The following is a 25256-nucleotide window of genomic DNA, read 5'->3' on the forward strand; positions in this document are numbered from 1 at the left end:
ATAACAGCAGTGGTGTGAAATTCGCTTTGAGCGATGACAGAGTGAAAACTTTCTCCATCACAGTAGAAAAGAGAACATTTTCGACAGCTATATGAGTACCAGAGGCTGTAATTGTGTCCGATAGGTTTTCTTTAGGCTTGAGCAGTCATAAGTAATCCCCTGTGAATAATGGAGCGGTCGGGTTCATTTCTTGTGACTGCTGAGTTGTTTGTGACATATTTTTTGGTCTTTTGATATTATAATATTTGACTTAATTTCAGTGAAACCATTTCAACAATGTTTATAATGTGAACGGTCGTGATACAGGAAACAATATTGTACATCTCTTACCTGTCATCTGTGACGGCTTTCTGGGGACATTTCTGATTTTAATTCTGTTGATGGGATGGATCTGCACCCCGATCTGTCCAGTATCCCAATACTTTCCAGGGAATGCACTTTTTTTTTTTTTCTAATTAAACATTTATACTAAAACACATAATTTGTCTTTCTATTGTGTTTTTTTTAATCCTCTGTTTTTTTATTTAATTTCCTTTACATGATTATGGGAGCAGCCATTGCTGCTATATATTTGCATCTGGACATAAGAAAACTCGTTGTCAGAAAACAATTCTATGGAAGAGTGTAGTGAGCATGCTCTGTGACTTGTGCAGTAGTCACATTGCAGAGAGAAGGAGCTGAGCTGACCCCATCACCTATTGTCAATGTTGTGATTCTATGTTATCTGCCTCCAGCTTTATGAGAGAGGTTTTATCCTTCAGGGTATGTTCACACGACAGCGTCCGTAACGGCTGAAATTACGGGGATGTTTCCGCCTGAAAACATCCCCGTAATTTCAGCCGTACCGGCATGTGCAGGCGCTTGAACGCCGCGTCCATTACGGACGTAATTGGCGCTGCTATTCATTGGAGTAAATGAATAACGGCTCCAATTACGGCCAAAGAAGTGACAGGTCACTTCCTTGGCACGGGCGTCTATTTACGCGCCGTAATTTGACAGCGGCACGTAAATATACGCCTCGTGTGAACAGACAAACGTCTGCCCATTGCTTTCAATGGGCAGATGTTTGTCAACGCTATTGAGGCGCTATTTTCGGAAGTAATTCGGGGCAAAAATAGAATGACTGCTGACCCTTCCCCCAGTATTCACAGCAAAAGCCACAAAGTGTCAGAAAGTATTAAGGCCCTTTTACACAGGCCAATTATCTGGCAAACGCTCGTACATCTGATGATTGTATCGTTTTAAAAATGAAAAATATTGTTGTCGGCAGCACATCTCCCGGTGTAAGCGGGGAGACGAGCTGCCGACATGATAATAATGTATGGGGATGAAAGGAGCAAACGAGCGCCGATCAACGAGTTGTCTCGTTGATTGGCGCTCGTATACACGGCCCAGGACGGGCCATGTAAGAGGACATTTACTCTATTGTAAAGGTTCAGTTACCAATGTGAAAACTGCAATGGTTCATTATTTTTTATTTAAATAGTGACTTGAAAGAAATGTGTAACAGCTACAAAATATTTCCAATGTTGCAAAAATCTCTTTCATGTGAATGGCTGCTACAATAGTGGCGTTGATCAGTCATGTTCTATTTTCCAAATTTCCATTGGCTAGAATCGGCTATGGAGGAGACTAAAAGACAAAACTTCCGTAACTTGCGCTATTATAAAAAACCCCTTTAAAGTTAACGAAACTTTTAAAAAACTTTTCACAAGTCATAGTGACATGTCAGAAGTTTTGATCGGTGGGAGTCCGAGCACTGAATCCCCCACCAAATGCCACCAATGTAAGAAAAATGTGGATCCCACCACGGGGACACGCACCTATCTCTGGAGCGTGGCCCCCTAAACCCTGTTCTACCTTTTTGTGCTCAGGCTGCCTCCCGGCCACTTCCTGATTACATGATCGGGAGTTACGGAAACAGCGTAACTTGTTGAGCTATGCTTTTTCCGTAACTCCCGTAGTAGTCTATGGCAGTTATGGAAGCAGCATAACATGCGAGCTCCGCTGTTTCCGTAACTGCGATTCAGGGGCTTACGGAAACAGCGTAGCTCAGCGAGCTACTCTGCGTTCTCCTTCATGGTCGGAAATCAGCCGAAACACAAACAGGTAGAACGGGGTTTAGGGGCCCCGTTCAAGAGATGGGAGCGGTTCCCAGATGTGGGACTTGCATCTATCCTACATTTATTACATATCCTGTAGATATCTCATAAATGTCCCTCATGGGAAAACCCCTTTAACCCCTTAACGATCAAGGACGAAAATGCACGTCCTGGTCGGCTGCTAGTTCCCGCACCATGACGTTCATTTTCGTCCGCATTTCAAACTGTCACTCTGTGTAAACACAGAGTGACAGACCCGCGCTGACAGTTGTCCCCGACAGCTGAGACATTAGTCTTGCCGGACAGCAGACCATCGCCGCTGATTTCGGCAGTTAACCCCTTAAGTGCGGCGACGGATTGCCGTCGCCGCATTTAAGTGGTTTGAAGCACATCAGCAGCCCCCACGAAGTGATCGTGGGGGCTACCGATGCTTGTCACGGCAATCGGAGGTCAGATAATGACCTCCGGGTTGCCATGCACGGAAGCCTCGGAGGAACAGCCTCCGGCCGTTCCTCCTCTGCTTCCTGTCAGTGTGACAGTCACGTCACAATGACAGTTAGAGTACATTACACTACGTGTGTAGTGTAATGTACTCTAGCAGCGATCAAAGCTGCAAGACTAAGTGTCCCCTAGTGGGACAAGTTAAAAAAGTAAAAAAAAGTAATAAAAATGTTTTAAAAAAAGTGTAAAAATAAAAGTTAGAAGTTCTATAAACACTAAATGCTTTTTTTCCTATAATAAGACTTTTATTATAGAAAAAAAATGAACACGTTAAAAAAGTACACATATTTTGTATCACCGCGTTCGTAACGACCCCAACTATAAAACTATAATGTTATTTTTCCCGCACGATGAACACCCCAAAAAAAATCAATAAAAAACTACGACAGAATCGCAATTTTTTTGGTCACCACCGCTCCCTAAATAAAGAATAAAAAGTGATCAAAAAGTCGCATGTACCCGAAAATAGTACCAATAAAAACTTCTATCCGTCCCGCAAAAAACAAGCCCTTACACAGCTTTTTTGACAAAAAAATTTAAAAATTACGGCTCTCAGAATATGGTGACACAGAAATTATTTTTTTTATAAATAAGTCATTTTATTGCGCAAACGCTAAAAAAAAGGACCAAACCTATATACATATGGTATCGCCGTAATCGTACCAACCCGCAGAATAAAGTAAAAATGTCACCTATAGCGTACGGTGAGCGCCGCAAAAAGAAAACCTAAAAAACGGTGTCAGAATTCCTGTTTTTTGCTCAGGATTGCAAAAAAAATTGAATAAAAAGTGATCAAAAAAAATCGCATGTACCCCAAAATGGTACCAATGAAAACGACAGATTGTCCCGCAACAAATAAGCCTTCACACAGCTCCGGTGGTGAAAAAATAAAAAAGTTCTGGCTCTCAGAATATGGCGATGCAAAATGTGCAGAGTGTCCAAAAGCGGATAAGATCGGGCGCCATTTATCAGTGCGACACCGGGCACATATCTGCGGATTATTATTTATTTACCCCATTATTATACCCTCTTATTATACCCCTTATGTACTCCGCACAGATTACACATACCCCCACATTATAAACTGAAATACCAGCGAAACCCAAAACAGAAACCTACCAAGCAAAATCTGCGCTCCAAAAGCAAAATGGCGTCCCTCCCTTCTGAGCCCTGCAGCGTGCCCAAGCAGCAGTTTGCGCCCACACATATGGCATCGCCATACCCGAGAGAACCCGCTTAACGTTTTATGAGGTATTTGTCTTCTGTGGCACAAACTGGGCACAACATATTATGCACTAAAATGGCGTATCAGTGGAAAATTGCAATTTTCACTTTGAACCATCCGCTGTGCATTAACCCCTTTGCGCACTATGACTTAATTGCCCGTCATTGTGCGGCGGTTGATGCATGGAGCGGGCTCACGTGCTGAGCCCGCTCCATACGCTGCGGGTGTCGGCTGTGTATTACAGCAGGCCCCCTCGGTACTAACGGACAGGTACAGCGATCGCTCTGTTACAGAAGCCTGTAAGAATAACAATACACTGCAATACATTAGTATTGCAGTGTATTGTACCAGTGATCCAATGATCGCTGGATCAAGTCCCCTAAGGGGATTGATTAATAAAATGTGTAGAAGAATTATAGTTATTAGTAGTGAGAATTTTTTTTTTTAAAGTTAAAAAAACAAAACACCTTTTCGCATTTTTCTTCTAAAGTAATGTAAAAAATTGAACAAAATTGGTATCGCTACGTCCGTAAAAGTCCGAACTATTACAATATACCATTATTTAATTTGCACAGTGCACACCTTAAAAAAATGTAATAATTGAAACCGCCAAAATCGCTATTTATTTTTTTTTGTCACCTTCGCTCTATAAAAAAAATGTAATACAACTTTTGAATCACTTTTTATGTACCAAAAAATGTTACCAATAAAAACTGCAGCTCCTCCCGCAAGAAATAAGCCCTCACACCACTCTATTGATGGAAAAATAAAAAAGTTATGGCTCTTGGAAAGCGGGGAGTGAAAATCTAAAATAAGAAAGCAAAAAATGGATCAGTCCCGAAAGGGTTAATTCATTTCTAATGAAAAAACTTTTGACCACATGTGGGGTATTTCCGTACTCGGGAGAAATTGCTTTATAAAAAATGGTTGTTTTTTCCTCCTTTATCCCTTGTGAAAATGAGAAAATGCAACGTTTTAGTGGAAAAAATGTTGATATTAATTTTCGCACCCTAATTCCAATAAACTCTGCAAAAGACCCGTGGGGTCTAAATGCTCACTATACCCCTAGAAAAATTCCTTGAAGGTTTTTCCAAAATGGGGTCACTTTTGGTGGGTTTCCACTGTTTTGGTCCCTCCAGTGCATTGCAAATGCGACATGGCACCGAAAACCATTCCAGCAAAATCATAAATCCAAATGGCGCTCCTTCCCTTCTGAGCCCTGCTGTGGGTCCAAACAGCAGTTTATTACCACATATGGGGTATTGTCGTAATCGGGAGACATTGCTTTACAAATGTTGGGGTGCATTTTCTTCGTTATTCCTTGTAAATAATAAAAATTTCTATGTTGTTTCAGAAAAAAAGTACATTTTAATTTTTACAGACTAATTTCAATATATTTAGCGAAAAACCTGTGTGGTCAAAATGCTAACTATACCCCTAGATAAATACCTTAAGGGGTCTAGTTTTCGAAATGGGGTCGTTTATGGGGAGTTTCTATCATTCTGGCAGCTCAAAGCCTCTCCAAATGTACAGTGGGGCCTAAAACATTTTCCAGCAAAATATGAGTCCTGAAAGCCTCCGGGTGTTCCCTTCCTTTTGGGTCCTGCCGTGTGTCCAGGCAGCGCATTAGGGCCATAATGTGGGTATTTTTGAAAACAGGAGAAAGAGGGTGATAGATTTTGGGGTGTGTTTCTTCATTTTCATGTTCGCTTTACAAAGAAATCGGTCTTCAAACTAATACTTTTATGAAAAAAGTGAAATTATTATTTTTTTAACCTGATATGCATTAAATTTAGCAAAGAACTGTGGGGTCAAAACACTTACTATACACCTAAATAATTACGTTATGGGGTCTAGTTTTCTAAATGGGGTCGTTTATGGGGAGTTTCTATCGTTCTGGCAGCTCAAAGCCTCTCCAAATGTACAGTGGGGCCTAAAACATTTTCAAGCAAAATATGAGTCCTGAAAGCCTCCGGGTGCTCCCTTCCTTTTGGGTCCTGCCGTGTGTCCAGGCAGCGCATTAGGGCCACAATGTTGGTATTTCTGAAAACAGGAGAAACAGGGTGATAGATTTTGTGGTGTGTTTCTTCATTCTCATGGTCGCTTTACAAAGAAATTGGTCTTCAAACTGATACTTTTATGAAAAAAAGTGAAATTATTATTTTTTTCACCTGCTATGTATTAAATTTAGCAAAAAACTGTGGGGTCAAAATACTTACTATACCCTTAGGTAAATACCTTAAGGGGTCTAGTTTTCTAAATGGGGTCATTTGTGGGGGTTTCCACCATTCTGACACCTATGAGCCTCTGAAAACCTGGCTTGGTGCAGGAAAACAAAATGTACTTCAAAGTTTATAAAATTATTATTCAATTTGTAAGTCCTCTAAATTGCTGAAAATTTATTTTATTTTGTCAAAAGTGCTGCCAAAATGGAGTAAAGAGATAGAAATCTATATTTAATTAAAAAAATTGTACAGTATGTGTGTACATATGTGACATATTACAGTTAAAAATAGGGGAAAATGGTAATTTTTACAAAATTTCTTCCACTTTTCTATTTTTTTATTAATTTCCGCAAATTGTATCAGTCTACTTTTACCACTAAAATAAAGTACAACATGTGATGAAAAAACAATGTCAGAATTACTTGGATATTCAAAACTTTCACAGAGTTATTCTCTGATAAAGTCAGACATACCAGATTTGACAAATCTGGCTTGGTCATTAAGGTACAAACATGCCCGGTCATTAAGGGGTTAAGTTGCAGACTCCTGTGTAAAGTTTATATACCAATGTGTAATTACTCATATAGGGAAGACAGTGGTATTATATGGGTCTCTGTGAAAGTATAGGGCAGAGCTAAAGGTTTAGGAGGAGCTGATGACCTCATTACGAGTTCACAGTGTTACAAAGGATCTTGGTATTAGCAGGATTGTAAAGCCGTGTCTTCAGCCCTCCTGTTTCCTAGATTTACGTTACACTTCTCAATCTCACCATGTATACAGTACACATAGACTACATGGGAGCTCAGAGAGCCACATATAAACCAGCCTCAGAATATTTACTAGTATTTTTAGTAAAACGTATAAAAACGCCCCTAATATGCCTACAAACATCTGGGCATTGCTTTCAATGGGAATTACGATGTTCTGTTCCCACGAGCCTTTATTTTACGCGTTGCTGTCAAAATACGGCGCGTAAAATAAAGGCTCGTCAAAAGAAGTGCAGGACACTTCTTGGGACATTTTTGAAGGCGTTTGGCCCTGTTCACACTGAGTTTTTTGACGAGCTTTTTGACGCCGAAGCCGCGCCACAAAACTCGTTAAAAACCGCCCAAAAATGCCTCCCATTGATTTCAATGGGAGTTGGACGAGTTTTTTTACCGCGATTAAAAAAAACGCGTTGCGGTAAAAAGAAGCGTCATGAGCCATCTTGAGGCGGTTTCCGCCTCCAAAACCCCATTTCAATAGGTCAGAAAGAGGAAGAAAACGCCTTGACGAGTGTTTTGACGAGTTTTTGTCAAACCACTGTGCAAAAACCGTCTGGAGCAGTTTTTGCAGGAGGAATTTTCCTCCTGCAAAAAACTCTGTGTGAACATAGCCAAATTTCATTGACTCCATTGAAAAACAGCTCCAAAAACGGCCGTAAAAAACGTTGCGAAAAACGCGAGTTGTTAGAAAACAGCTCTGTATTTTCAGACGTTTTTGCTCACTGCGTGTGAACATACCCTAACTCTCACTCTGGCAATTTTGGCCCGTCTATGTACTACAGTACGTGGTCGGGCATTCATTGGAATTCACTTATGACCTGCCGATACCTTCCCCAGTTGATCATCTTGGGGACTTTTCTTTAGAGCATGTCCATGCATGTTTTTTAGTGGGAGGAGGGAGATGAGTGTCTGTCAGACACCACGGCACAGCTTATTTTCAGAGTAAGGGCTCATTCAGACGAGCGTGTATCACGTCCATGTGACGGCCGTTAAAACAACGGCCGTCACACAGACTCATGCATTTCAATGGAGCTGTTGACATGATCGTTGTTTCAACGGAGCGTCTGAAGAGTCAGTGAAAAAATAGGACATGTCATATATTTTTGCGCTTCACGCATCCCTCCATAGACTCCAGTCTATGGGGGATGCGTGATAATGCGTCATGCACGGGTGCACCTCGGAGGTTGGCCACGTTTGTGTGAATGCGCTTTCACACTGCAATATTTTGGTCAGCATTTTGTACCAGTATTTGTAAGCCAAAAAAGTGGGAAGAGTGGAGAAAAAGTGTAACGGAAAGGCCCACTTTAGTCCTTAGCGGGAGGGTTGGAGGTGGCACATGAAATCGCGCTGCCACCCATTATTTAATGTTGGTTGGTATGGTCCGTCTAACCTTCCCCCATGTTCGGGGTTGTTGGTCTCACCTGTCTACATTTTCCTCACAGGTGAGCTGTGCTGGGGCACGAGAGGTTCAAGGACATTCTCTTACAGGCGCGAGCTGCTGTCCCTGTATTCTGATTGGCTAACTCTGGATCAGCGGGAACAGGGAGAGTTCATTTAAATTGCAGCAGCAAGAGGATCTCTGCCAGTGTGACGGAACAAAGATTATAGCAGCCGCCATACAGTTATAATATTTTTCAGGTCCTGTTGCAGTTTTTATTAGTGGGTTGTCGCCCAACTCACGCTGGGTGGACTTGATCTGTTTAATTCTATTGGTTTCATAACTTATGGACTATCCTTTTGGTATCTTTTACATGAGCTTATACTATTTATCTGTTTATATTCTTATTATTTTTTATTGTTATTATTTTATGGTTGTTTTGTTAGGTCATAATTTGTAACCCATTAATTAGAATTCTGGAATTGCATCTTTGTTCTATTATATGTTTCTATTGTGGTAGAGGTTGGCAACTACGATTCCGTGGGAAGATTTCCACCTTTTCCATGTTTTGGACCCACTCCTGTTTTTGGCTTACAAGTACTGAGATAAAATACTGACTAAAAGTGGCCGATTGGACGGGTGGAATCACAATGGGAACTAGGACATAGGGAACTGGTGGTGTTGCTTGTAGCAAGTATCCTGATCACAGCTGTTATCTTTCTAGCTCAGTATACAAACTGAAGATAGAGATTTGATGGGTTGCTATTGCCATCATTTCCACTCCACCATAGGTTTTAAGAAATAAGCTCCAGGAACTAGCAGTGATACCACTGTGGTATGGGGTCAACCATGTCTCATTTATGAAAAACCTATAGGTGTTGCCCCTATCGAGCAACCAGACAAAAGGTCTCTTTTTATTTTTTTCTTCATTTCTGTGGACAGGCGTGTGGCAGGTGTCACCAGAGCCTAGTCTAGGGTTACCCTCTGACTTGAGGAGATGAGCTATCTGAACTGTTGACATTGCATCCCATTGTGGGCCATACCATTATCCATAGGTCACAAAGATCTTCATTTTGCTGATTATTGTTGTTTTAGTTTTGTTTTTGTGGTTTTTTTTTTTTGTTAACCAGGGCACACGGCCTGCGTCCTTTCATAGTACTTGCCTCAAAACCATATAGGTGACATCAATGTGAAAAGCTAAATTTGCAGGGGCTTAATACAATCTCTATCTTCATGAATCTGAAAGCGGGTGTGTGGGTCTTGGTTTGAGGTGAACTCCGGTATTTTGCAGTGCCGTTGATCAGATCCCACACATGATGTAAGTGTATGCCTCACTGTTTGTAGCTTGAGGTTATTGAGCAGATTTCTGGCTCATGTTCTTGAAAGTCGTGTGTGCATTTTACTGTTGACGTCAACGTTTCTGCAGAGCCCTCTCTTGTTATCTCTTGCTAGGTAGTGGTGGTGTCATTTTCACATAATGTCTTTTTTTTATGACTTTATATTGTTTCCTTTTTCTGGATTGTGTCTGTTGCTTCACTCTGCATCCATTCCCTATACATTCTGTTCAATTTGTGAAAAACGTGAATCCACTTTAGTCCTACAAGTTTATTATGGTGCCCATGCATTCGAGATAGCTGTCCTCCAGGCGCCACCATTGTGCATGTTTATTTCAATGAGCAGAGGGTACCAGACACCTATGGCAGGGACTTATGTCCCTCTGGAACAAAGGATCGGACAGCATGCCCGATCCTTCTTTCCCAAACATTTGCAGTTGGAAGAGCTCATATACATTAGCTAGTCGGCCTGTTCCGACTAAATTGGTGGGATCTGATGACTTTTATCTGTATGTGTGTGGGCACCTTTAACTCCAATTTTATAGTATAGAGAGATAATAGTGAATTGATATTTCCAGTAGCCTAACATATCATTGTGAGCTAAGCCTTAATAGAGGATCTGTTGGGAGTGACTTAATTATTGAGATAAATGACCCCTTTATGATAGTAAAATTGCTCTAAGACTGACACTTCCACCTTGATACCCTATGTTATGCCATGTGCAGGGCCTGAGAGTTCAGTGCATAGCACAGGCATTTTCTCTTTAGTGTTCTTTGAATCCCTGTGTAATTTTCCGCCACCTCAGACCCTGCACTAGGCAAACCACAGTAACTAATTTTTTCTTAGTATTCTTTAAAGAGGACCTGTCCGCTCTCCTGACATGTCTTTTATAGAAAATACTTGTATTCCTCATGAAATAACAATTCTGGAGCATCTTTTCTTAGAACTTTGCATTGTGCCGTTCCTCTGTTACTCCTCCTGGAAGTGTATAGGTTAAATTGACAACTGTATGTTACCATTCTTCTTGTCTTGATTGGACATAGTCCGACCGTGTCAGGACACACCACATTGACGATGGGAACGAGAACACCCAGTTGTCAATTTATTTACAATTTATTTACACATTGAATGATAACCTGGAATGTAAATAATCTGGTATCAATCATGTTGCTGCTTAAAGGAATATTTATAGTGTGGCTATTTACAGAAAATTATAAATGGACAAGTAAATGTATATACTGGCATAGTCACAATGATGTGAGTGAAAACAAGCGCTGATGCTGATATTCCATAGATTGGTATAAAATGATAATTCTAAATTTTTTCTCATTGTTGGCTGCTATTTGGTCAATAATGGGAGAATGCAAGAAGAGTCAGAGGTAAGCAGATCAGCAAAAAAATGGTATGTAATAATGAAATGAGTCTCGTTGGGATAGTGATATGTGCGAGTGGAAGGAATAAAAGGCTTTATGAGGTTTTTGTTCATATATGGAAATATTCCTGTATTAGTAGAACAGATCCAGTTCTTCCTCCTCTGCTTTGCCAATCGTGATTGTACGCCAACGACACATGTTCTTTGCTATGATGTGATTACATTCGACCAGGGGGCTGGTTTAGCAGAGGTACAGACGTATGGAAGACCTTTTCTGGCTTTGAAGATGAGGATAGACCATTAGGGTATGTTCACACACACTAATTACGGACGTAATTCGGGCGTTTTTGCCCCGAATTACGTCCGAAAAATGCGGCTTGAAAACGTTGACAAACATCTGCCCATTGAAAGCAATGGGCAGACGTTTGTCTGTTCACACGAGGCGTATATTTAGTAAATAGACGCCCGCGTCAAAGAAGTGACCTGTCACTTCTTGGGGCGTAATTGGAGCCGTTATTCATTGACTCCAATGAAAAGCAGCGCCAATTACGTCCGTAATGGACGCGGCGTTCAAGCGCCGGCACATGCCGATACGGCTGAAATTACGGGGATGTTTTCTCCTGAAAACATCCCCGTAAATTCAGCCGTTACGGACGCTGCCGTGTGAACATACCTTTAGGCTGGGTTCACACGACCTATTTTCAGGCTTAAACGAGGCGTATTATGCCTCGATTTACGCCTGAAAATACGGCTCCAATACGTCGGCAAACATCTGCCCATTCATTTGAATGGGTTTGCCGACGTACTGTGCCGACGACCTGTCATTTACGCGTCGTCGTTTGACAGCTGTCAAAAGACGACGCATAAAATTACAGCCTCGTCAAAAGAAGTGCAGGACATTTCTTTTTGGAGCCGTTTTCTCATAGACTCTATTGAAAACAGCTCCAAAAATGGCCGAAAAAACGGCGCGAAAACGCAGCGAAAAACGTGAGTTGCTCAAAAAACTTTTGAAAATCAGGTGCTGTTTTCCCTTGAAAACAGCTCCGTATTTTCAGACGTTTTTGGCTCAGCGTGTGAACATACCCTTAGGGTATGTTCACACGACAGCGTCCGTAACGGCTGAAATTACGGAAATGTTTTCAGGAGGAAACATCCCCGTAATTTCAGCCGTAACGGCATGTGCAGGCGCTTGAACGCCGCGTCCATTGGAGTCAATGAATAACGGCTCCAATTACGCCCAAAGAAGTGACAGGTCACTTCTTTGACGCGGGCGTCTATTTACGCGCCGTCATTTGACAGCGGCGCGTAAATAAACGCCTCGTGTGAACAGACAAACGTCAGCCCATTGCTTTCAATGGGCAGATGTTTGTCAACGCTATCGAGGCGCATTTTTCGGACGTAATTCGGGGCAAAAACGCCCGAATTACGTCCGTAATTAGTGCGTGTAAACATACCCTAACTCTACAAGGAGAGTTTAGTAAGTGAATGCCATGCACATGCTGGGTCTCCAAGAACTGTCCTCAAGTGTCTGAATCATTGATAAGATACATGAGTCATCCATCTGGGCTTCATTGCAAATCACTGGGTTGCTCGGTTGACTAAATGTTTTAGTAGGAAGCCAACGTCGAGCTCTGGTGTAAGGAAAGTTAAGTTCCTTTTTTTGGTTGTATCTAGGTCTACATGTGTTTTGATGGGTTGTGATGGGATCCTGGTTTGATATCCATTTAGGGGACTCAAGTCTACAGTCTGCCACATAGGGTCAATGTTACACGTGTATATAAGTGCTAAAATCTTCTATCAAAGCAACCAGATTACAGCCAGTATCATTGGGACTATGTAATCCAGAGGTTACTGTACTTGGACCATCCATATAGAGCTACATTTAGTCCTATTATCATCGTACGTGTACCATTTAAGACAGGATATTGACTATGCCCAATGGGAATTTGACAGCTCAAATGGTTCCTGTTATGGAGAAATTCTAAAGGTATGGGATCTGAAGGCGTTTCTTAATAAGGATTTTTAGTTCTTTAAGTTTCTTGAAGATTATTGGAAATATGATCTATGAAGACCTCAGATGACCAGGACAGTGAGATCATAATCTGGCATTTCAAGCTAATCCCACTTCAACAGTATACTCTTGCAATTTATGATTTACATTCTAAAAACTTCTGTTGTTTTATTTACCAGTCCTTTCTAATAGGTCATTTTATTAGTTGGATAATATATATTATTTATTTGAAATGCAATATTCTGCATAATAAGAATTTGCTGAACAATTTTTGAGCCAATTTTAATCAGCGGAGAATACATTGCGTCTTCGTCCTGCCAAAGTGTAAGGGCAACAGTAGGTCTATGGTGACTTCAAAACCCTGGTTGATATTTAAAACATTACACAAATTATGTTTAAAATGATAATACTTGAATCCAACATTTAGGTAGCCTTAATACACTCGCTGAGGTATCTCCTATCTCAATTATACTGGAAATAGGAAAAAATTCAATTGCCAATACAGATGTGTCCACCATTACTTCTGCTTGGATTTGGTCAAGGACTTCCTTTTTCTCATGAAACCAATTCAATACAATATCGCGACATGCTAGCAAAACCCTCGACAGGCTGTAATTCACATGACAACCAGAAGATGGCCACACGTAAACACATACAGCATTAACATCTCATGACAAAGTATCGCAAAATCCTGTTTTTTCTTTTTATATCGCCTCAAACATCGTAGGCCGCATTCCCATTTCATGTATTTTCTTCAGTGTGCTATTCATTTTTTTTAACAGATAGCACACTGACGCATTCATTTCTATGGGGCCATGCACGCTTCCGTTGTTTTAACTTAACCGTGTGGCCGTTCTGACAAAAATAGGACAGGTCCTACTCCTGTCTGTTTTTGACTAAACATTCTAGGGCATTTAATTAATTTGGTGTGCGGTCCGTGTTTCATGGATCCGTCGTTAGCAGCCGTACAACGGCCATCGGAAGTGTGCATAAGGCCTTAGGATATGTTAAGATAAGAGGAAAGATAAGGAAGGACACATCTGTATCAATCGTATGTACCATGAGGTAACCTTTAAAAATGCCATAAGGCCCTTGGATTGTAGGCCGTAGCTCAAGTTGGCCTTACCGCTCTTTTCCTTGTACGTAAACTTGTGCAGGACTCAACCTCACGACAGGCACCGCAGTAACCCCAGCTGTCATCCTGCTCATCTTTCTTTCAGGGGATGGGATGAGCTACTATTTTTTAGTCTGTTTGGGGGAGTCTGTTGACCTTAACCAACATTGGTAATGATGCCCATTTTGATTTTCCTTCTATATACTCCTTGTATTTTAATGTTGCTCATGGACTCTTTTGTACAGTACTAGAAAATTAAATATGGGGATTACTTGTTTTACTTAAAATTTTTGCTCCTTTTTAAATTTTATATAAGACTAGGAGGAAAGCAGAGACGCAGGAGACATATAGATGTCATAGAGATGAATTCTTGGTAAATATTTACCAGTTGCCTATGGAGTGAAGTACAAATAACTGTAAAAGTATGGTGGCAGTATATCTCATCCCTCCAAGCTGTGCGGACAATATAATATGCCCCTTATAAATAGCAGGCAATTTGTTACCTCTAAGGCTTCGTTCACATCTGCGCCAGGGCTCCGTTCCGTTGGAGCTTTCCGTTGGAACGGGGCCCTGACTGAAACAAACGGAAACCACAGGTTTCCGTTTGCATCACCATTGATTTAAATTCTGACGGATCCGATGCCAATGGCTTCCATTTGTCTCAGTTGTGCAAGGGTTCCATCTTTTTGCCAAAATCAATAGCGTAGTCGACTAAAACGACGGAACCCTTGCACAACGGTGACAGATGGAAACCATTAGCTAGGTTTCCGTCGCCATTAAGTTCAATGGTGAGGGAAACGGAAGCTGAGGTTTCCGTTTGACTTTCCGCTGAGGGGTTTATACCAACGGAAACCTCCGACCGAACTCCTCAGCGGAAGGGAACGGTGATGTGAACAGTCCCTAAGAGCCGCAGCCAAGACTTCGGTGGTATGATATAGCGTAGCTCTGTATACCCTGCTCACATTCTGTTACCTGACCTTTGCAGGTCTGTGGGATTTAATTTGTTTTTTTTCTTGAATGTTATATCACGTTTCATCCATTGTTTCTGCAGGTTAGTCCTTTATAAAAGATAAATGTAGACAGGTCATGAACTCTTTTGACCACTAAAATCAAGAAATTGACTGCCTGGATTATGTCAGTAAACATTTAGCCCTTTCATTAGGTCACTTAATTCTAAGTTTTTATTTTCAAGGTGCATTTGACAATACTGGAGGAAATGTATTTAATCTTCCTACCCTGCATGACTGTTATGTTCCCAGTGGACATTGCTTTAGTTTATCAGACTGTTCTAAGCAGCACTGAGTATTTCAGAACATGAGTGTGCTTATGGAAGGCAGTGATATATTCACTTATTGCATTATGTCAGTTAGGGTTGGCCTATTAGGCAAGAAGGATGTCAAACAGGGCCGCCCTTAGACCTCATGCACACGACCGTAGCTGTGTGCACGGTCTGTGATTACGGCATGGAGGGTCCGCTATCATGGACCGTGCACACGCAAGATGTGCAAGATGTTGAACAATGCACGGGCCGTGGAAACCACAGTCGTGTGCATTGGCTCATAGGATAGAATTGCAGCTCACAATTGCGTATAGTATACGGCCGCAAATGCACAGTCATGTGTATGAGGCCTTTGGGTTGTGCGACCTTTGGCGTCGCTCAGGGCACATTACCATTCCCTGTGAAACGGCGCCTCAGATGACCTGGCAGTCGCGACTTGCGCCATCCATGAATCTGAATAATAATTTTCTAGCATTGTTATTTCGACTTTATATAGGACAGTTATTAGGTTACTTTATGTACGTTATGTATGTATGTTATTTGGTCACTGTATGATGGTGTTTACTTTATTAAGCGTTGTACAGTATATTATTTTTGCAGTATATGTTGGCGGCAGCGTTGTGTAGCATTGTTATTTAAGGCAACTGTATGGAACTGGTATTTTGACAACATATGGTACTGTTGGATCCCCTCTCTGCTCCTTTACAGAGGCTGATGTGGGAGCAGCACGTCTGTACAGCTCCCACTTCAACCTGCTCTAGCTCCAAGATTCTTGGGTTGAATACAAGACCTAGATCGCGTCTCTAGCCGTGTTCTAGCCTGAGCTAGGTTCATTTGTATTAAGGATGTATTAGACACTTCCTTGGCTACTGAAATGCTCTCCTGCCAGGACGTACTAGATACGTCCTTCTCAGGAAAAGGGTTAAATCTCTATAACCATGCTATAGATACCATTGCTTAAAGAGTCGCTGTAAGTAATATGACTGCCGTGCAATCTCATTGAGCTTATATATATATATAATCCTCATTATACCCAGGGCAGAGCTACTTATGTGTTCACTTCATCAGAGCGGGTGAGGCCGGTGCCCGAGCTCGCCAGTAAATGATGGTGTAATTGTTTCTTTTCCGTCTTTTGCGTGTGGCGATGCTGGGGACACCATGTTGTGATGTCTTTGAAGCGGCATTAACATTTCCACTCTGTGGTGTCTTGTGTTCACATCGCTGTAATGAATCCCTGACATTATGCTTCCTCATTATCTTTATATTGTCACTTCTTGGTATCATCAAATATTCATGAAACAGTTGTTATTATTGATGTTGACTGAACATAGGAAGGTGAATGAGACGGCACAGGTCAGACATTGCTCTGTTATATAAGATTTCTGCACAGACTGTTTACATGTCACTGGAAATTAGTGCTCCCGACATAACTTTTTATGTACTTAAAGGGGTATTCCAGCTTATAATATTTATACCATATCTACTGAATGCTTTCAGCTCGAATACCCCTTTAAAAGGATTTTCCAGAACTTTATATTGATGACCTATCCTAAATAAAAGGGTTGCGCCATGATACCTTCATTGTTTATCCAGACACAGCGCTGTACATATATTTGTGGCTGTTCTTGGTACTGCAGTTCAATGTCATTCATTTATACTAGGGTATACAAATCGGACCCCTTTAAAGGTGGACTTTTTGATGTTCCAACTGGGAAGGGGAGTTTGGGAGTGCCAGCCAATCATGATAGGTTCTTAAAATATTCACGTGACACAAGTAAGGCTACTGTTTAGAATTAGCGTGGACAAAAGTCCATGTACAACTCAAATAATATACAAGGAAATTATGGCATGACGAGAATCTGAAAAAATAAATAAATAAATAATATATATATGTATATATGTGTATGTAATGTGTATATATATATATATATATATATATATACACATATATATATATATATACACATATATTACTTTTTTTCATAAGACTACCATGTTTAATAACACTGTAAGGCCCTGTTCACACAGAGTATTTTGAAATCAATGGGAGGCTGTTTTGGGCGTTTTTTGGTTCTGGTTCCGACGCAGTTTCCACGTCAAAATCAGTGCCAAAAAACTGCGTGAACAGGGCCTAAGTGTTTAGATGGGTGATTTTTATATACATTATTATGATAACAGTCTGATGTAACCTTTAGTCATAGTTCAGAAAGACAGCTTTCAAAAAATAGTCACATCCTAAAATTGCAGAGACGGCAGCTCCGTTCTCCCTTCCCTGCACTGTTAATAGGTATATGTACTGGACTACGCCCTCTAGTGGGCTTTACTGCTACTGTGCTCTTCCCATAGGTGGGTGTCCTAACCCTGACCTGTTTATACGTCCATATGCCAGAAATGTCTCAGATAAGAATACCCTTTTAAGTTTTATTGCGGCTCTTAAGAGTGGTACAATGTGGCCCCATAGACCAGAAAAGGTTGTGCACCCCTACTATAAAATAATTTCACTGAGAAAATACCTTTTGACATGAAAAATGATCAATGCTGCCATCTAGTGGAGTAATAATTTGAAATGTTTATTTCTATAAAAAAAATGATTAACCCTTTGTTAATATTCAACATACTATTACATTGGATCTACGCCAGCACAATATAGTGCGGTCTCACTTGATCAACTTATATGTGATTGATATTATGGTGATCCTTTGTGTTAGACACACACTGGACCCGCTTTCAGCCAACCCGTCAGTTCCACTGAACTAATTCGGCTAATAGCGCTTGATGCAGCTTCTATGTATAAAAGGATACACAAAAGCAGTATCTGAAAAACAATAAAAAAAATAAGAAAAAAACATATAAAAAACGTAAAAAATTACTTAAAACATACATTTAACTAAAAAAAACAAAAAAAAACAACCCCCCAACAAAGCACAGATAAAGGCAATGCAAGTTTACACTACCATTATTATAAGTTTACCTCTCTTCTGTCAGAGGAAGAGAGGATTGATACAGTAAACGGAAAGCAACGGTTCCGTTAGAATTACCATTGATTTCAATGTTAGTTCTTTTGTTTCAGTTGCTTTCCGTTTGTCTCCGTTCGCGAGGTTTTCGTTTTTTTGAACGGAAACAAAAGTGCAGTCTGCAGAACTTTGTTTCCGTTCAAAAAAAGGAACCCTAGCGAACGGAGACAAACGGAAAGCAACTGAAACAAAAGAACTACCATTGAAATCAATGGTAATTCTAAGGGCCTGTTCACATCACCGTTCATTTCCATTCCGGGGTTCCGTCGGGTGAACGTGAAAGTGAAAGCACAGCTTCAGTTTCAGTCTCCGTTGATCTCAATGGTGACGGAAACATCGCTAATGCTTTCCGTTCGTCACCATTCCGGCAGGTTTCCGGTTTTCTGACGGAATCTATAGCGCAGTCGACTCCGCTATTGATTCCGTCGGAAAACCGGAAACCTGCCGGAATGGTGACGAACGGAAACCATTAGCAATGTTTCCGTCACCATTGCTATCAATGGTGACTGAAACGGAAGCTGTGGTTTCACTTTCCGTTGCAGGGTTCACCCGATGGAGACCTCAGACGGAACCCCGGAACGGAAAGCGAACGGTGATGTGAACAGGCCCTAACAGAACCATTGCTTTCCGTTTAATGTATCGATCCTCTCTTCCTCTGATGGAAGCGAGGTAAACTGATGGTAACGCCAGTGTGAAAAAAGCCTGAGTGATCCAATGATCGCATGTATAAGTCCCCTATGTGGACTAAAAAATAAAGGAAAAAGTATAAGGGCATGACCACACGTGGCGGATTTCCTCCGCAACTGTCCGCATCAATGCCGCACAGAATCTGCGTTGCAGATTCTGCTGCGGATCTGCACAAAATGTGCAGAAAATTGATGCGGACTAGCTGCTGCGGACTGCGGGAAAAGTGCTTCCCTTCTCCCTATCAGTGCAGGATAGAGAGAAGGGACAGCACTTTCCCTAGTGAAAGTAAACGAATTTCATACTTACCGGCCGTTGTCTTGGTGACGCGTCCCTCTTTCGGCATCCAGCCCGACCTCCCTGGATGACGTGCCAGTCCATGTGACCGCTGCAGCATGTGATCGGCCTGTGATTGGCTGCAGCCTGTGCTTGGCCTGTGATTGGCTGCAGCCGTCACTTAGACTGAAACGTCATCCTGGGAGGCCGGACTGGAGACAGAAGCAGGGAGTTCTCGGTAAGTATGAACTTCTATTTTTTTGACAGGTTGCTCTATATTGTGATCGGTAGTCACTGTCCCGGGTGCAGAAACAGTTACTGCCGATCGCTTAACTCTTTCAGCACCCTGGACAGTGACTATTTACAGACGTCTCCTAGCAACGCTCCCGTCATTACGGGAGCCCCATTGACTTCCTCAGTCTGGCTGTAGACCTAGAAATACATAGGTCCAGCCAGAATGAAGAAATGTCAAGTTAAAAAAGCAAGACGCATCCGCAGCACACATAACATGTGCATGACAGCTGCGGACTTCATTGCGGAAATTAGAATCTCCATTGAAGTCAATGTAGAAATTCCGGCATGAGTCCGCCACTGCTCCGCAACAGACAGAGCATGCTGCGGACACCAAATTCCGCTCCGCAGCCTATGCTCCGCAGCGGAATTTTACGCATCGTCTAAACGAACACTGCTAAATTAAAGTGAAAGTCAATGGACAAACGGCTCCGCTGCAGATTAACGCTGCGGAGTGTCCGCAGCGGAATTTAAGTGAAATTCCGCCACGTGTGAACCCAGCCTTATAGTATATCTAAAAATATATGAAAAAAGGAATGAAAATTTCTAAAAAATTATGCAAGCAATAAAAAGGTGAACATTAGGGCATGTTCAGACGTGGCAGAATTTTTCCGCTGCAAATTCGCGGCAATTATGCAACGAATCTGCAGCAACATTTGCATACATGACAGGTAATTCAAATGTTGCGGATATCACTGCAGACATGCCGCAGATTCCAGTTTTTGCATTGCAAATGCTGAAATCTGCAGTGAAAATCTCCACTGGCGGCCATGCATGCTGCGGAATGAAAATCCTGCACCGCAGCCTAAACTCCACACTGTTATTTTCCGCAATATCTGAACTAAGTTACCTAAAAAGGTAAAGAAAATAATAGAAAAAACGGCTGCTGCAGATTTCTACTGAGGACCGTTCACAGCGGAATTCAACAGCAATTCCGCCACGTCTGAACATGCCCTAATTGGTATCGCCGCGTCCGTAAAAGTCCAAACTACTAATACATTACATTATTTAACCCGCCAGGTAAAAGCTGCAGCAGAAAAAAAAATCACATTGCAAGCATTGCTGTTTTCTGGTCACCTCGCTGCCCAAAAAAAATCATCAGAAGTCGCATGTATCCCCAAAAAATAAAAATGACATCTAATCCTTTATTTTTGGCCTCGTGAATAAGTATTTCTTTCGCTCCTTTGCGGCATCATGCCAGATTAAGAGGGATGATGACTGGCACTTGGAAAGGGTTGTCATAAACATTAATGACCTATCGCTAGGATATGCTATGTTTTCAAGATCTCTGCTTGCTTTTAGTGAACGAGCACAAAACATATGGTGTCTAGCATCTTAAAAGGGGACTTTGGTTTAATGCAAATGATGCTGAATCGTTGCAGAATGAAAATGGTGAGAAACTGAAACACAAATGATGTAGAACTTTTCATTATACAGGGATTACACATTATTTATACCACTGGAAAACCCCTTTTGCAGATTTGGGAATAAATAAGGGACAGGATTTCACAGTAAATCAGATTCTTGTGATATCAGCATTTTGCTCTGCGTTTTTCTGTAGATGTGAGATCTTTATCTGTAATACTAGAACAATATTTATTAGACAATGGGAAACAGGTTGTCACTAAATGATGTGCTATTTTTTATCATCTGAAGGAAATCTATAGTTTAAAAATGAACTATTTTTTTTTTTTTTTTTTTTAAACTCAAATTTTAGGGTTTATAAATAAAAATTATACAATTTTGCAATATATTTTCTGTTTTACTTCCTCACGTTTTTCAAGATCTCTGCTTGTTGTTTTTCAGTAGGAGCATTTATTGTTTACCTGCAGTGGATAAAATGTTGTTCATGGTCATGTGATGGACACACAGGTGCTGGGAACATTACAAGGCACAGCTGTGACACATACTGTAACGAGCAGGGCACCTGTGTATGCATCACATGACCATGGACAGCATTTTATTTACTGGAAGTAAACAGTGAATGTTCTTACTGAATGACCGGCAGAGATCTTAAAAAGCATTCTGGAATTAATACAGAAAGTATATTAGAAAATTGCATAACTTGTACAAAAAATAACATTAATTTGTTGAAATCGGACAATTCCTTTAAGAATTCTCTAAATATGTGTGTTTTATTCAATTTTCCATATCACTTTTAATATGAAATAAAACCTGAAATATTTCAGTTTTCACACTGGTCACTGAGCACTCACAATAGCCTGACACTTCCAGTCACTTTTTAGCTTGAGCTGTGTACATCGGGGGGCAGGGGCCGCAGTCATCTCATGATCATAAGAGGGCAGGATTAGGGCAGATTCAGACAAACGTTGCGTTTTTGCGCTCGCAAAAACCACTTGACAGCTGCGTGTGTCATCCCTGTATGATGCGCGGCTGCGTGATTTTCGCGCAGCCGCCATCATAGAGATGAGGCTAGTCGACGCCCGTCACTGTCCAAGGTGCTGAAAGAGCTAACTGATCGGCAGTAACTCTTTCAGCACCCTCGACAGTGAATGCCGATCACAATATCGAGAAACCTGTTAAAAAAAAAGAAAAAGTTCGTACTTACCGAGAACTTCCCTCCCGGCCGTTGCCTTGGTGACGCGTCCTTGGTGACGCGCCTCTCTTGACATCGGGCCCCACCTCCCTGGATGACGCGGCAGTCCATGTGACCGCTGCAGCCTGTGCTTGGCCTGTGATTGGCTGGAGCTGTCACTTGGACTGAATTGTCATCCCGGGAGGTCAGACTGGAGGAAGAAGCCGGGAGTTATCGGTAAGTCAGAACTTCGTTTTTTTTTTTACAGGTTCATGTATATTGGGATCGGAAGTCCCTGTCCATGGTGCTGAAACAGTTTAACTCTTTCAGCACCCTGGACAGTGACTATCTCCTGACGTCGCGTACCGGAATTTTTTTGCCGGGTTCAGCCAAAACGAGTTCGGTCGAACCCGGTGAAGTTCGGTTCGGTTGTGCGGGTTCGCTCATCTCAAAGACACTCCGTTTGGATGTTTGGAAACAGAAAAGCACGTTGTTCTTTTCTGTTTACATTCATCCTTTTGACAGCTGGTGCGCTGTTTCAGTCGGTTCGCACGGAAGTGCTTCCGTGCGACCTGCGTGGTTTTCATGCACCCATTGACTTCAATGGGTGCGTGATGCGCGAAATACGCGGAGATATTGAGCATGTCGCGCTTTTTGTGCAGCTGACAAACGCTGCGCAAAAAGCACGGACTGTCTGTACTGCCCCAAAAACTTGTATTGTGAAAACCACGCGGCCCGCACGGACCCAATACACGTTCGTGTGAATCCCCCCTTACAATGAAAGGTAACACCTCTTTTATAAGGCTGGAGCTTTGTGACATGTGATAGAGCATGCCCACAACATTCTCCTATAGAAGTCAATGAGTCGTTTTATGACTTTGTTTTACCTTGTCCAGGTGCTGTTGTAAATGAGATCTAAGGTAATATTTTTTTTGCTGATGTTGCGGTGTTGAATATTGTTTTTACATATTGGGGTGCTCTATTATATATATATATATATATATATATATATATATATATATATATATATATATATATGTATATATTATTTTTTTTGGCAGATAATAATTTGCATCTAATTTATATAAAAAAAAATCTTGGGGACTTTGCTAAAAAGTATATTCCGCCAATGTCTTTTTCTTGTACGCCGAACACTTTAAATTATATTTTACATTTATTGTATGGGTTGTGTAATGATTAAAGGGATATATAATTTGTGTATTTGTTTATGTTTGAGGACTTTTATTTAATGAATTATTTTTTATTTAAAACAGTCATGTTAAATCTTTATTTTTCGTGCTCAATCACTATTTATTGGGGCATTGCAAGGGTTAAACAGCTCAGATCAGAGTTTTCTCCGATCCCGGCCGTTTGCTGTAAAGTCGTGGCGTCAATCACAGCTGTCACCCTACAGGTGATCGCTTGGGCACAACTGCTGTGCCCCTGCAATCACAGCGCTGTAAGTGTACAGCACTGGAAGTAAAGTGCTGGCTCCCAATGCCATACATTAACCATGCAGGGCAAGAAGGGTTTTTAAAAACGATAAATAGAAGACAGCGAGGAGGAGGGAGGTGGGGGATGCAACTGCAGTTTCTCACTCAATGTTTACTTAAACAGCAAGAGGGGAGGGAGAACAGCAGGTGCGAAACATCTGATTGCTCAAACACACAGCACAACTCTGACATCACACCAGGAAGAGCCCACCCACTCAGCAAGCCTGGCAAGAGAAACAGCTCCACCCTTGTCTATGGGATATAGCAACATGGGGCTGTATTTTGAAGAAAGATCTTTCTTTTTTTTTTTATTCCATAAAAACCATTTAAACTAATAAACTTTTGGCTAGTTCATATGGGGCGGATACCCTGCGTAAAGTTACTGTGAATCCACCCCGGTGGTTGCTGGGAATTCTGGCCTCCTGGAAAGACGTTTCATCCAAAGAGACTGCTGCAGTCTGTGATTGGCTGCAGCTGTCACATGGGATGAAATGTCATCCCAAGAGGCCGGCACACAGAATTCTGGGTAAGTATAAGATTTTTTGTTTCTGAGCTGAGGTTTTTCTTGCGGCGGAATCGCAGCGATTGAACACAACAACTGCTATTTGTTGCAAGTTCTACCTTACCATATAATTCAATGGGGTAAACCCGCAACAAATAAGCAGCGTTTACGCAAATACAATTGACATGCTGCGGAATAAAATTCTGCATGTCAATTTCTGAGCCATTTTTTTCCCTCCGTATTTACGCAGCGCGTGGATAAGATTTCTTCTATCTCATCCACTCTGCTGCTACTGTATTATGCTACGGATTTTCCGCAACAAATTCCATTGCGGAAAATCCACGGCATTTACGCAACGTGTGAACTGACCCTTAATGGTTAAATCACTTTGTTTTGAAGTATCAGCTATAAAACTTGCAAACATTATGAAAACCACACACAAAATTGGTGCATCACCACAGCAGATCTGCCATAAAAACATAACTCCGATGAAATGATGATCTGGGATGGAGACCTATTAGGAGCGCGCTCATTTCCATCCTCCGTTATGTAACCCAATGTTTTTTCTGTGGTCTCCGTGGATAGTAAATTATTGCTTTAAAATGATATTGCTCGGCTGCCAAGGAATGTTTTGTGAGAAAAGTAAATAGTGCAATAATATCACTGCTGAGAAACTTCACACAAATCCCATAAAAACGCTGGTTTATCTTTAGTAGCACCAGAGCCAGGCCTGTTATATCAGGTGTCAGAGGTTTTATTGTTATGTTCAGACATTAACCCCCTCCCCCATCATCCCTCCGTGCCCATAAAATAAAAATACCCCATAAATATAAAGTCAGGTTGTTAAAAATTATATTCAGCCGTTTCTTAGTTACATCTGTTTCTAGGAAAGCTGGGTGACAACCACTATGGCCACCTTTGCATAGGTGAGCATTTGATTTTGGGGAGGTGTCCGTCCATACGGATATTTTCATGTATTTCTCAATGATTATATAAACCAACCCCACCCACCATGCAAATGTAGCCCCTAAGATCAAGAGCATAGTCATAATTCATAGGTTCCCATAGCAAAACTTCCCAGTGAGAGCCAAATGAACTATATCTACTATTCTCGTTTTAGGTCCAATGTTCTGGGCTGATTAATTCCATACTAAA

At 41.4% G+C, this 25256-nt stretch overlaps 1 protein-coding gene across 1 annotated transcript in view; it reads left to right on the plus strand.

The window, feature by feature from the left end:
• PRKCE (protein kinase C epsilon) overlaps nucleotides 1-25256 on the plus strand; it is a 340355-nt gene that overhangs the window by 85355 nt on the left and 229744 nt on the right. The window lies entirely within an intron of this gene.

The sequence above is a fragment of the Rhinoderma darwinii genome, chromosome 4 (genome assembly GCF_050947455.1).
Source record: "Rhinoderma darwinii isolate aRhiDar2 chromosome 4, aRhiDar2.hap1, whole genome shotgun sequence".
NCBI lineage: Eukaryota > Metazoa > Chordata > Amphibia > Anura > Rhinodermatidae > Rhinoderma > Rhinoderma darwinii.